Source organism: Parus major, chromosome 10 (assembly GCF_001522545.3).
Source record: "Parus major isolate Abel chromosome 10, Parus_major1.1, whole genome shotgun sequence".
In the NCBI taxonomy this organism is placed as follows: Eukaryota; Metazoa; Chordata; class Aves; order Passeriformes; family Paridae; genus Parus; species Parus major.
The window spans coordinates 17716443-17729872 of NC_031779.1; the positions used below are offsets into that span (position 1 = coordinate 17716443).

General features: G+C 47.3%; 1 protein-coding gene across 2 annotated transcripts in view; it reads right to left on the reverse strand.

Annotated features, from left to right (window-relative positions):
- Positions 1–13430, reverse strand: part of IGDCC3 (immunoglobulin superfamily DCC subclass member 3) — a 95808-nt gene that overhangs the window by 45580 nt on the left and 36798 nt on the right. The gene's annotated exons all lie outside the window — the stretch shown is intronic.

A 13430-nucleotide genomic window follows, 5' to 3' on the forward strand; every position in this document is an offset into this window, starting at 1 on the left:
AGAGCACCACCTGGTCTTTGCCTGCTCTCCCTTGTGTGTAGCAGCATTGCCCAAATGCTGCCTGCTGAGACCCAAGACCTACTATAAGGTGGATGCAGCCAGAAATCATCCCAGCCTGGAAGCGAGAGCAGGGAGTCTCTGTGCAAACACCCTCTGAAGTGCAGCAAGCAACCAGGGCTGTCTGAGCACCCTCACACCTTTCCCATAAAGTTACTGGTTTTTTTAGGGACAGGTACAAAGTGTCACCCATGGTCACAAGCAAAATCCAACATCATCCCTCCCTTGAGTACTAATAGCACACTCTACCCATGAGGCAATGCTGCTCCAAACAAAACACTTTCAAAGATGCACCTTGGCAATCCCATGGAACAAATTTCTCACTTTCCTCCATGCTCAGAGCACGTGGCAACATCCCATCATGTTACCTGCTACGCCAAGCAGCACAGCAGACAGCCCAGGGTGGTTATTCATCTTCCAGCACCCTCTTGTTTTGCAGGGGGATGGACTAATAAACAGCCCCTTTAGTGCTCTCAAATTGGTTTCAGGGAGAGAAGAAGTTTCTGGTGAAGAGGGAGGCATTGCTGGGAGAGACCTTTATCAGGAAGCTCTATTGCAGTAATTTTTCAATATGAAATTGCTCTCCGGCTCATGACAGCATTTACTGTATCCTGAGGCGACCATTTGTGAAGTCAAACCTGTGGTCCTGCTGCCCTGCTGCTGGAGGGAAGGGCGAGTATTAAATGTCATAAACAACTCTTAATTTGCCTGGGCGGACTGCACATGGGGCTGATGATTCTGCAGCACAGGAAGGGGTTATCTGTCAACTGCACAGGGCTCCAGCACCAAGGGTGATGTCAGCAAGGCAACACTGGTTGCTGTGACACCTGCCCAGAGATACAACTCAGCACAGAGGGTTTTTGTGGGGTGACTTCTCAAGAAACCCTAGCATCACACGAGTCTCCCCCACCCCAAAGCAGGGCTCCCCTCTAACATCAGAAGATGTCCTCTCCTGTTGCATTCACAGCAATGGCTTCTCCAGGACTTCCCTCTGAAGCACGTATTTCCTCTTTGCAAAACAGCAATGATTTATCCCACTCAAGTGCCCCTGCAGACCCCTGAAGTAATGAGAAAATGAAGGGCAAGCTGTCCACAAGCCTCTGGGAAAGGCTGGCTCAGCAAAGGCAGAGAAAAGCGTGCAGTACGCTGCCAGCAGGCAGGTCTCTCCTGCCAGATTCCCATCCAGAGCTCCTCGTGTTTTTCCTATTCCGACACACACAATTAAGACAAATTACATAGTTACCATTTTGATTTGTTGCACAATACTGATGTTTTCCATCCCTCTCCCAAATATTGATGGAGATAGTAAAAGAGGAAGCTCCCACACAGCTGGTTTTGGCCCTGGACCACTTTGTTTGCAGCCAACTCCTTCCAGTATCGAGCGCGGATGGACGAGCAATCCTGCTTTTCATCAGCTTGGAGAGGCAGCGATCCAAACAAGCACGAGGTGTTATCCTCAGCAGCCCTCACAACACCTCTGGGTAGAAACATCCCTGCTCAGACCTCTCTGAATAAAGTCAGCAGCTTCCCTGCTTTTTTGTGCTCGCCAACAAGCGCACACTTTGTTTCGGCATCTCTGGAGGCACTGGTGGAATCTGTAAAGGTGAAGGCAAGGAAGCTTTTCATCACGACTGCCCACGGAAATGCCATCAGCCTTGCTTTCAGACAGGGAGCTGTCCTGATTTACAGGCTAATGAATTTTAAATGAGATGCATTTTTTAATTTTTTGTTGTCAGCCCCCATTTTTCTGCCAGCAATCATTCCAGTAATAGCTTTAAATTTTCAGCATCTGTTTTTACCAGCTCTCTTGTAATTAGTTTACTAATGTATTTCACTGCGCCTTTGTTATTTTCAGAGAATTACTTCATTCCCAGCTATCAGAGATAGTGCACTTCAGTCTATAAGGAGTTTGGCCTTTGTTCCCCCATGGTTATTCACATGGGGGAAGATGGCTCAGTGAATGACAAGCCTTTCTATCACTACACGTTCTCCATTTAATGTCTTTATACTGGCTCATTAATTACCACAGAAAACTCCTTTCCAAATGGAACCTGTGATTTATAGAAGACTTGGGCAAGGTGCCATTTTTATCGGGCCAACAGCAAACAGCACCAGTGCTGGCAATCCGCTCTTCATTTCCCCTCCTGCTGCAGCAGGGTCAGCCCGGCCGAGGTGGGAGCTTTGCCTGGGCAAGCGAGCTCACGGAGTGCTCAGTGCTGCTGACCCATGGGCATCACGCTGCTCCTGCTCGGCTGGGATGGCCAAGCCCATGGAAAACTGAGCTACAGCTCATTCTGCCTGCTGCACAAATTGAGATATCCCCTTGGGCAGCTGCTGGGGAGTGCCTGGAAGAGGTGAAACTGCCTCTAAGATGATCTCCTTCCCTAATCTGGTGGTGTAAGTGGTGGCAGTGCGTCTTGGCAAAAACCCAAGCACAGCATGGAGACTCTGGCTTTCATGATGGAGTGAGCAGTCAGAGGTGATGGGCTCTGTGGCACCCAGAGGCACCTCTCTGCCATGTCCCATCACAGCAGGCTTGGGTCCCAGCTGTATCCCTCAGCCTCTAAAGAATTACAGACTTGTAAACTTCCCAGCACACGGGGTCCAGGCAGGGGGAAGAGCTGCCCAAAGACACAAGGCAAAGACTCCCTGTGGACCCAAGGCAGCCAGAGCAGGGGGGAAAGGCGGCTGTGGAAGTACCCCAAACAACAGTCTCTCTGTCCGACGGAAATTAACTTTAAATCCTTCAGAACAGTATGTCTTTCACCACGTCCATACTCCCCCAAGCATGATAAACTACTCTCCTTCTTTATTAAGGAATGAAACAGAAGTGGGAATGGTGCACATGATAACTAAAGAAGTTATTTAAAGAGAAAAATAATCACAAAAGGCTGGATTCCCACAGAGGAGCTGCCTCACATCACAGCAAGGGAAATACTCAGCATCCCCTGTGCACAGGGAGAGGAGAGACCACAGGATCACAGCACTGAGCCAGAGCAAGAGGGGCACAGGGTTAGCATTGCAAAGAGATCCTCTAAAGCTCCTTTCTGTTCATTTTAACTCTGAGTTTCACTCAAACACATGTGATTTTTCTAAATGCTGAAAGCTGTTCTGCTCCCATCCCTTGGTATTGAGCACAGATATTGTGCTTCAACGTTGCCCAGTCCAAATTGAAGGGGATAATGTCAAAGATGTAGAAAGGACTGAACTGGTGTGATCCTGAGAAAAACCAGGTTCCTCCCAGGTGTGCTTTTCCTCCTAGCAGCAGCTAAGCCGTTAGCTGTCATCTCATCCCTGTGGCTGAGTTACTACATAAATTCCTGTTCGCTCCTTGGCAATAGCAACAGCTTCCTATTTTGCTGGCAGCAATCCAGGGGAAATTCAAGCTGAATTACAGCCATTCTTCAGAAAATAGGCCAAATCCACGAAAGCAGGACACATGACCGCAGACGTAGAGCTCGTCCTTTTTTCTATTTATTTCGCGGCGAGAAGCCCCGTTGGCTGAAAATAGCTTATCTCTGGAAGTCCCCCTTTCCGTTCACGGCTGCCGCTCCTGGCTGCCAGCCAAACCATTACCACCTCAAAGAGAAAGTTCATAGCTCCGGCGTATCGGCCCCACAGTACAGGACGTGCGGTTTGATGTTTTCACCGATTTCTCTCTGGGAGCTCAGAGGAGATGGGGATTGTATTTCTGTGCACGAGCCAGCAAGTGTTAACTCCTTTCCTGCGCCTCTGCTGGGATGGGTGCACTTGGGGCTGTACCCAGCATTGCTTGTCAAAGTAGACACAGTAGTGTGTATACATGTGCACATACGAGGACATAGGAATAAATTGTTTCTTCTGAGGGTGGGGAGACCCTGGCCCTGGAGAAGGTGTGAATGCCCCATCCCTGGAAGTGTTCATGGCCAGGTTGGACAGGGCTTGAAACAATCCGGTGTGGTGGAAGGTGTCCCTGCACATGGCAGAGGATTGGAAGTAGATGATCTTTAAAGGTCCCTTCCAACCCAAGCCAGTCTAGGATTCAATGATTTTATGATGCAGTATGGGGATGGTAACACAGATCACACTCTGTGAGCCAGAGTCCCTCCAGACACTTACTCCTACGACAAGGTAACAGCTTCCATTTCATGCCAGGTCGATGTGAAGAAGCCACTATATCCCAAAGCACCTCTGCCCCCACAGTGAACCCTTTCTCCTCCCTGTGTACCCCACAGCATCCTAAATACTGGATCAGTCCAGTCCTAAATACTAAAGACTGGAGGACACATCACCATCCTGGCAGACAAACACAAGTAAGGATACAGGAGAATGATTAAAGGTAAGAAGGATGTAGAAGATGGTGACACAGAGGAAGGAAGTGATAGCAGAGTTACAAACCACCAATCTCACCATCTTTATCTTCCTCGCTATCATCAGACCATCACTGAACCCAAGGAGCAGTGATGCATTCCAGAAAACACAGGTCTCCAGGGAGGACTGGTTTCTTGTTGATAAGAAGCAGGGAGGCTTATCTCCTAAACCCACTGTGACATCTCACCCTGGGTCCAGTTTACCATATTAAACTCATTACCTTTGAGGACTCATTGAAAAGAGGTGGCAGGACAAAAGCTGTGGGTCAAGGAGGCAATGCTGCCATCACCCTGCAGTGCCACTCCTGGATCAGCGCATCCTTTCTGGCACGTGCCGAGCAGCGATGGCTGGTGGGACAACACCCCCTGGGAAATCACCACCAGCACTAAACCATCCCAGAGCATCATGTCAAGGAAGCAAAGTGACAGAAAGTGGGGACACACTGATTTCCTGTGAGGTCATCAGAGGGCTCTCTGGTTTGTCGTACCTACAGCCACACCATGCAGGGCTGTGCTCGCTGGGAGACATTCCTGATCAAAGCTACTTTACAATTTCAATGTAAGAAGATGGTTTACTGTTTCAATACAGTAGAAAAACAATCTGACCATGCCCATGGGACAGCCACAACTGTGATTTGCTGTCACCCAACCTCTGTACTGTGTGACAACCACATACAGAACTTTGCATATGCATCTCTTACTGCCACAGAGAAGTAACCAAGTCCTTTCTGTGAGGAATTTTTAAAATGGGCAGTCAAGCAAAACTAAATTTCAGCTTTGAGCACTTTGCTAAGACATTCAGATATATACTTCAGACGCATCTAATTTTTTTTTGCTTTTTTATCCTTGATTAAACAAACACAAGCCACCTCAGGTGGTGCCTCTCCTCTTTTTGCAAGGACCTTTGGTACTGTTTATGAGCACAGGATACCAGAAGAAGCCCTGGGTAACAGGAGGAGAGGACAGTGAGGCTCAGGGGCTCAGGAAGCCTTTGAAGAGCATTCCCACAGGATGCTCCTGGATGGGATAACTATCAGCTCACAGGGCTACAAGGAGGGGCTTTATCGATTTGTTGGGAGGAGAAGAGATTGGAAGATCCTGTATTATTTCCTACTGTAAAATTTGCAAATATTTTATCCCAATGTTCCTGCTTCTGTGTTTGTGCACCCTGAAACTCACTTGGGCAAGGTCATGGAGGGGAAGACCACCAGACTCCCTGAACGGTGGTTCCCTGACTAGGAGTCACAGATTCTCCTGTGACTACCAGCACCTAAACCCTCTGGAAATGCACCAAGTCCCTACACCCTCCATCTATCTCCACCCATCCTACCAAATAACCCCTGGCAACAAAATTCAGTGCCATGGACAGAAGATGTGGGGAGGTATTGAAAAGAAACTCAGCACGCGGTGCCAAGCCTGGAGAAGAGGTCAACATTGACACTGCAGATCCTGCCAAAGGAGGAAGAGTTAGAAGACATGCTGGATACTCAGGCAGCCACACAATTCAAATTTAAATACCAGCATTTGCCTTCAAAGACTGTCAGAGATGGCACAACCAGTCAGACCTGCAATTGCCTGGGATTCCTCTGTCCCTGTTCCTGCTCATGCACTTGCTGTTCTCATTTGCTTCATAGACTCATTCCCCATCCAGGTGCCAAGGTTAACATCATTTAGCCACCTAAGCTCTCTGTCAGCATGAAATTTCATTTTAATTAAAGCTTAAGTTTGAGATGCACACATGAATGTGGAAAGCTGCGTGGGCTGAAGTGATGATAAATGCCAAGGAACAGCAGCACTGCGAAAGTGATGTGGGTTTTAGGGAGCAGGCAGAGGTCAAATGCTGCACCTGAAAGGAGGGATTGCAGAGGGCATTTGTAGTGACTCTGAGCTCTGAACTTGAGCTTTGCCCCTGTGTTTGCAGCACACTGGGGAAATCAGAGCCAAAGCCCTGTAAGCCTGATCTTCAGGGGGCCTTTGCAGGGATGCTTAGTATGTCCTGTACCAAACTGGAGGTATCAGTCCTCTCCCTCCTGAAATGTTCATCTTCGTCAGAAAAAACTTGCAGCCCAAAACAGGTGCCTCTCCAGTATTAACAAAAGAGATGAAAACTCTGTAACAAACAGGTGATTGTAGCACAGACTGTTAAGAGACCTGAAAAACTGCTGTAACACCTGAAATATTCAGGAAGGCGATTAAATCTTATCTTAACAAAACCTCATGGCATATAATGGCCCCCCAGGAGACCCCCTGTAATACCCTAATAACTTGTTTATGTGACCCAAATGTCCAAGAGGATTCCATGAGGGTGTGCATGCACATGGGACTGTGCACCCCATATGCATATTCAGGCAGAGAATAAAAGACAGGAGAAGCAAATCCTTAAGATACTTGCATGGCGCAAGGCAGGAGCATCCACATGGAAAAAACTGTCAGCAACTTCACAGCCCTCCCCACCATGAAGCAAAATAAATAAATAAAGAGAGCTGCAGGAATTAGCTGTGAGGGTGACAGCACTGAAGGAAATGAAAGCAGAAAGGAGGGTAAGAAAAAAACATCCAGCCCGGCTCGCTTTTGTGTTCTCGCACAATGGGGCACGTCAGCTCCGCAGCCTCCGCAAGCCATCACCCGCCATCTGGCACCGGGCTGGGCCGCTAATGGGAGGCCCCGGAGCCCCAGCTGACTCCCAGAGCCACAGGGGAAATCAAGCTGATGATCTCCCCACATTAAGCCATCTAAATTAATGCAGATGCGTGGCCCGCTCGCGAGAAATTCGGCTGGTGAGTGGCGGCGAGGAGAGCGGTGCGAGGCAGCTGCAGCGTGCCACGAACCCGGGAGCGGCGGCCCAGCAGTGACTTCAGCAGGGCCGGGGTGCTGCGAGCCACCCTTGCTCATCTGCAAGACAAATTGTTGGCGAGGGTTTCTGGAAGCGCTGCCCTTTTCATCCAGTGCTGGCAGCTCGGCTGCGAGATGCACAACCCCGGCCAGATGCAAATTCTGTAGCAGCAGGGACAGCCCAGATTAAGTAACTCAGACCATGCTCGCAGAACCAGCCTCATTAACTAATGTCCCTGTAATGCCCTAATGGAGCAGACTGGCTGGGAAATTACTGAGCATGAGGTCCAGGCAAAGCAGGGGATGGAGGTGTCGATGTGAGTGCCCTGGGCCAGGTTCAGCAGCAGTGCCTCTCTCTAGGAACAACCCCGATGGTTTTGGCAGGGTGGACCTCAAAGGACTCAGGTCCCAAAGGAACATTTGTAGCCACAAATGTCTGAATTCCCTAAGCACTATGGTACTGGACAAGGATGCAGAACCTGGCACTGAATCACAAGGGGAAAGTCAGCGCTGATGCAAGAGAGGGCTGGCTGAGCACCTTGTCAGGGATGTGAGTTCAGCTCCAGTCTCTTCCCTTGCCAGCTGTTGCATGAGGATCAAGAGAACAAACCACCGGGGGTTAAAGATGCACAGTACTCTCAAGGCATGGAAATGTGTGCTGGAGAGGGCATCTTCAGTACACGGGGACCCATAATCCCTCCTTGCCCCCTGCACCTAACGTGACTGCCTCCACGCCTCCAAAAGCTCCCAGGTGTTACCCTGGGGACATCTGGATGGGGATCTATGTCTGATGCAGGTCAGAGCTCTCTGAAGAGACTCAGCTCTGGTTGGAGCAATGCACACAAAGATCTGCCCCTTTCATCTGGGTGCAAACAGAAAAGCCAACCTTCAGGAAAGGATTTGGTTTCTTCCCTCCATCACTAGCTTCATGGAACTGATGGAAACCCAGTTCCTGCAAGCAGCAATGGCACTTATCATCAGTGCCAAAAAACCACCACATACTTCCCCAGAGTGAGTCCAACCAGCAGAGACCTCCTGGGAACTGATGCGACAAACCTCAGACCAAGCAAAACCCAAACCTTTTAACAACTGAGGCACATTTCAGCCTCCTCAGGTCCAGCTGCTGTTGAACAGCCCAGGGAACCTCTGGGGGTGGCAGTGATGCCTTGCAACAAGCAGGTATTTGGGGATCCATCACTGTCACTGACAGCTCAGATCCTGCTTACAGCACCAAGGGTAAACCCAGACTCTTTCTAATGACTTTGGATCCATAACCTATTCCCACAGATGGAAAATTTTATTCCCAAATGCACTGAGACCCACATGGCAGCAGCTTGAGTGATTACAGTCTCTGCTATCATTTGCAGGGAGGCAGAAAAACCCCCCATTTTACCTAAAGGGGAGGGTAGCATATGGTAAGCGTAGGTTACACTCAGCCCCAGGAGCAAAGCTGCAGCCCTTACACAGCTCACACTACCTCTGATGCACATTCCAGGTCTGTAATATCCCACCAGAAGAGAAGCAGAATTTTTGCTGGGGTAGGAGAAGGGGAGAAAACCTCACTATGCAAAATTTGCTTCCAAATTCAAGCTAGTTGAAATAATCTGTTGGTAAACACAAAGCACCATTGGGGTAACAGCTAAATGGAGACTTATATTAAACAAGCATCTTCAGATGAAAATATCACTCATCTAAAAGGCATCACTATTCATTCATGCTCAATAAAACACAAAATGGTTACAGATAGAGCTGATGGAAAATGAGAGAGAGAAATGGAAGTAAAGGTAAAGCTGCCAGGCAGGAAACAGCACAAGAAGAAGGAAAAAAAAAAATATCACTATGAAGAGGCTGATTTAGCATTCTGCTCTAGGAGAAATTTCAAAAGCAGGTTTTAATATCTGATAAAACTTCACTGCTGGTTGCCATGCTGCCTGACAGAAGCACAGAAGGGGACTAATAGCCCTGGCATGAGACATGATAAAACATTTTAAGCCGCATAGCTTCACTTGGACTTGCCACTTTTAAGGCCGTTTTACGGTTCACTGCTATCCCTCAGTGTCCTACCAACACCCCCTGAGGATGCACAAGCTCTACTCTACCCACTAGGTAGGTAGCTTCCCCCAAGGATGAGTTTTTCCAGCCTGCAGATTATCACAGGTGAATATTAGCATTTGGCAGCATGGCTGCAAGGAACTGCAAGGGCTGAGTGCAGGGCACCCAGGCTGGGGGCTCTGGTCTTCCCACCAGACATCTGGCTCCTATGGGGTTCTCATCCCACTGAAACAGGATCCCTTCAAAGTCCTACATCATCCCAACCCTTCATCTGCCCAGCTGGATACTGCTGAGTTGGCATTAACAAGTGACATGGGGGGCTTGGTTTGAAATATACCTCTGCTTTATAGATGATTTCCCAATCTAATAAAGAGACAAAACATTATCTGTCTTTCCTTCTCTTATTTCCCAAGGAACAGCAAGAGTGGAAACATCTTTCTGCCTCACCAATAAAACTTTTATAACCCACTTCCCCAGTGGCTTCTGAGCAAAGGCCCTTTTCCCAATGAGAAGCCTGGGAAAAATAGGGAGAAGCGTGATCTGTATTCAAAGCCCATCCTAGCTCAGGTGGTGGCATGAAACACTGGAGTCACGCCTGGATGCAGGCAGTAAAAATACTCCTTTTCCCAAGCTGCCCAGGGATTGTTCTTGCCAGGTAATCCATGCAGAGGTTTATTGGATACAGCACAGGAAAAGTACCACTACCAAAACTTAAAAGCTACCTGCCCATTTGAGAAAAAAAAAAAAAGAAAAAAACACAGGCAGCTGAAAAATAAGGCAACTAAAAAAACAAAGGCAACCAAGATGGGGTGTGTTGCTGGGTCTGAGTCCTATTTTGTTTAGTTTGTTGTTGTTGTTTGGTTGGTTTTTTGCAATGAGCTGGTACCAGCTTTATTTACTGGCAGCTATCCTGCCTTTCTCAGTTTGATTTTACAGTAGGAGAGGAGTGGAAAACTGGGTGAATCTGGGCACAGACTGAGCAGGTTTACATGCACATCCCTCTCACTTGTAACTGCACTTTCAGGACTGCCAAACTGCTACAGGTGTATGGCCAAAACAGATGAGACTACAGGCTGGAGATACATTAAGGCAATTTTTAAAACAGGATTTTACAGCACACAAGATTATCAGCACACAAATACATCAACAGGTAGCAGTATTTCCACACTGTATTTGCACTGGAAGAAGGAAGAACCAGCAGAAAACAGGCTGTCTGCAAACAATAGTATTTCTTGTGGTCTTCCCTGTGATGCTGCCCAACACAGAATAATACTTTATAAACAATCACAGAATCACAGAATGGTTTGGGTTGGAAGGGACCTTAAAGCCCAACTCATTCCACCCCCTGCTATGGGCAGGGACACCTTCAGTGTCCCTCTCCAACTCAGTCCTGAACACTCCCAGGGATGGGGCAGCCACAGCTTCTCTGAGCAGCCTCTGCGAGGGTTTCACAGGGAAGAATTTAATCTCAAAATCTAATGTAACTCTGAGCTCCTTCATTCTAAAATCCCTCCCTACATGGGAGACAAGCTCATCAGAATGTGTGAGAAGGGGCACAAACCCACTGACTCACATCACAGCTCCAGGACTGCTCCAACTGAGAAAGGACAGGATGACAACAAAGCCCTAATTAGAAGGATGGACAAGAAGGACATGGAAAGGGAAAAAGTATCCAGAACAATATGTTTTAACTATTCTGGAGAAGCCTTCCCCAATGATCTGCTACTGCCTCCATCCACACACTGGTTATCTTTTAAGATTGTTTCTAAATTCAGGAAACTTTTCCTGGCCACAAGCACAGGGTTAGGAGGGGGAAGAAAGGAGAAAACAAACTACTAAGGAGTGGAACAGGAAACTTTTTTTTTTTTTTAAATTACATAAATCAAGCCAGGAAAAAGACTTCATGCCCCAGAAGGCCAGGTTACTTATACATTCAATCATAAACTCCAGGAAGGAGAGGTCTTTCCTTTCTTTCTGCAAAATCTTTTTTTTTTTTGGTCAGGAATGGTTTTAAGTTTAGCTTTGAGAGCTGTTCTGCTAATGGTCTCAGGGAAAGCTGAGCACTCCAGCAGGATTTGTCCCAGCTCCCAAAGCTCATCCTTTTGCCTCCACATCTCTTCTTTGGAGACACCATTACCATTTCCCTACACTTCTTTAGCCCAGCCAATGATAGTAACTTCTCATTAAAGCAGCATCTTGTTTAGAAGAGCCCACACCTCCTCCCTCTACATTAAAACAGCAACCTGACCTCAATAAAGCATAAAACAATTAACTTACTAATTAGTCAACAAATAACTGTTTCACCCAAGTAGATACCAAGTTGTTAGGAAATCTATTAGCATTTCCACTGTAATTTCATGCTTTGCTGATGATGAATCAAACAAGGTTGAAAGGGACCTATTCATGTCCAGAGCACAATGCCCAGTGGCTGTAAGATAGTTAGTGGAAAATTTCCTCAGAAGAGCCAAATACTAGGACCAGAACCACTATCTGGACAATGTCACCGACACCACAGCAGCACCAAAACCTGGCAGGGACAGTGTGAGGGGCCAAAAGCAAGAGCAGAGGCTGAGAAGCTCTGCCTGCACTTGTCAATCAGTGTGTAGGACAAGTTCATACGTTCAAGTGCATTGGGCCAAAAAAATCCAACATTTTGCTTAAAATGATTCCTTTAAATTCCCCCAGCCAGCTCCACCGTGGACAACACAAATCTTACTAAAAACCCCTAGTTTTTAGACATATCTCCATGTTTCTTTGTGCTGCAGTCAACAAGTAAGGCCATCAAAGCCTGTCCTCCTGCAAATGTGGGCAAATGTTAATATAAGTGTCTGTTCTGGGCCCAAGGATAAAAATTTGGGTCTCCCAGACAACATCCACTTCCTTCTTTCTATGCCATCCTCTTCCCATGTCAGGGAATGCTCCTTGGTTGCATTCTGAGAAAGTAACAGGGGAGATCTGAGGGTTGTCCAGTCCTGACCAGCTTCATGCCTGCCCTGGGTGTGCAGGCTGGATGAGACCCCACCATGGGAAGGGACAAGGACACAGCCAGCTCTGAAGTTAAGTCTACACAGTCTTGGATGAGCACACACATGCCCAAGGATGTTCAGACAGTGATGATAACACCTAAAGGGCAAAGCACACAAGCTGCTGTTTAATAAGATGTACCAGAACTTAGGTCTGTGGTCTCATTCCTACCTCTGGATGAAAACCACCTAGAAAATGGGTGTGAAATTTGGATCTTGTACAGTGAATCACCAGGTGCCCTGGACTGTCAGCAGTCACAGTCTGTCTGCCAGGGGTACATCCAGCCCACACCCTGACTTCACAGCTGCTCCCTGGGGAGGGCAAGGAGACTGTAGACAAGCTGTACTGTCCATACTGAAGCACAGGGGTAATCAAAGCCCATGGCATGGGCCAATGCTTGGATCAGTGAAATATTCTGCATTCATACACAGTTCTCCCCATTCAGGCAAGGAGCTGCTGTCTGGTTGCATTTAACCAACACTTTATTCACCCAAAAGACAACATCACCTTGTGGTTCCCACAGAGCTTCTCAGAGACCGTGCACAAAACACACGCAGGTCAAGACATCCACCTGCCTGCAAAGAGCCCCGTTCCACCCACACAACCTATACCCATGAAACACAGCCCCTGCCTTCCTCTTAATCCAACATACACCAGAGCTGGAAAAAATTTGCATGTTAGAACAATTAGATGTGAAACATTACACGCCTTATCTCAATGATATTACATAATTGGATTTGTGGCATACACAGATAATGGAAGCCAGAGCTTCCAGCAGCCAGAAATATAAATCATACGCTGGATTTTCTGCAGTTAAAGTTAGGAATATTTTAAGAGGCCACAGCAAATACATTGTTTATATTAAGAAATTGAATCATGTTATTAGGTCCCCTGTTCATCTAGTAAAATCTTTAAAAAGCTCATAAACTCGTTACTTTATTAGTTCAGACTTATTATATGTATTTGAAGCAATACTCAGAGGTATTGTTAAGCTACTGCAGGCAAGGGTTATAGGTCTTATGTATTTTCCTTTTGGTAATACCAGATGTGTTGGAGGCAGCGGCTGTGCTGAGGGTTTGCTGGGAATCTCAAAGCTCAGAGCAAGCCCAAGCAAAC